This window comes from Triticum dicoccoides, chromosome 1A (assembly GCF_002162155.2).
Source record: "Triticum dicoccoides isolate Atlit2015 ecotype Zavitan chromosome 1A, WEW_v2.0, whole genome shotgun sequence".
Taxonomy (NCBI): domain Eukaryota; kingdom Viridiplantae; phylum Streptophyta; class Magnoliopsida; order Poales; family Poaceae; genus Triticum; species Triticum dicoccoides.
This window is the reverse complement of record NC_041380.1, coordinates 599,733,950-599,734,528: the sequence shown is the minus strand read 5'-3', so window position 1 is coordinate 599,734,528 and position 579 is coordinate 599,733,950. Positions and strand designations below refer to the sequence as shown.

At 44.4% G+C, this 579-nt stretch overlaps 1 protein-coding gene across 3 annotated transcripts in view; it reads left to right on the top strand.

Annotated features, from left to right (window-relative positions):
* LOC119294752 overlaps positions 1–579 on the top strand; it is an 11,694-nt gene that overhangs the window by 4,110 nt on the left and 7,005 nt on the right. The gene's annotated exons all lie outside the window — the stretch shown is intronic.

Below are 579 nucleotides of genomic sequence, written 5' to 3'. Positions count from 1 at the left end.
AGGGGGGATGAAGAAAAAACCCTTACCTCCATGGAGGCACCGATGCAGGACTTGGTGGTGCCCAGAACGTCATAGGTGGCTGCACATGAACTGTAGTTCTTTGTGGAGAGGGAAAGGATCGAGGGCTTTGATTACCAATGAAGTGTGTGAATCACGGTACTTGTATTCATCACTAGGTTGTCTATGCATGTGCAATACATAACTAACTGTAATGAAGAGGGCACTAGGCGCGGGAGCATGGCATATGTGGGTGCAGCAGCCGGGCGCGTGCCATGTGTAAGACCTAGGCCAGGTTATGCGGGGACATGGTGATCGAAGTAGTCATTTGAACAGATCAAACCGAATGTTTATGAAAGTCTGAAGGGCTTGCTTACGATTATGTCTTCCATCACGCCATTTTCAGTCATCCTTCTCGGTCTATCACAAGCATCTTGTGATTTTGATATATGGTATACACATGTATACACACTGAATGAACAATTGACTGTTGCGAGAAGAATGAAGTCGACGTGAATACATGGTTTGTTTTTCAGTTTCATTTTTATTTATTGAGTCATAGGAAAAACCGTACTAGTAAGG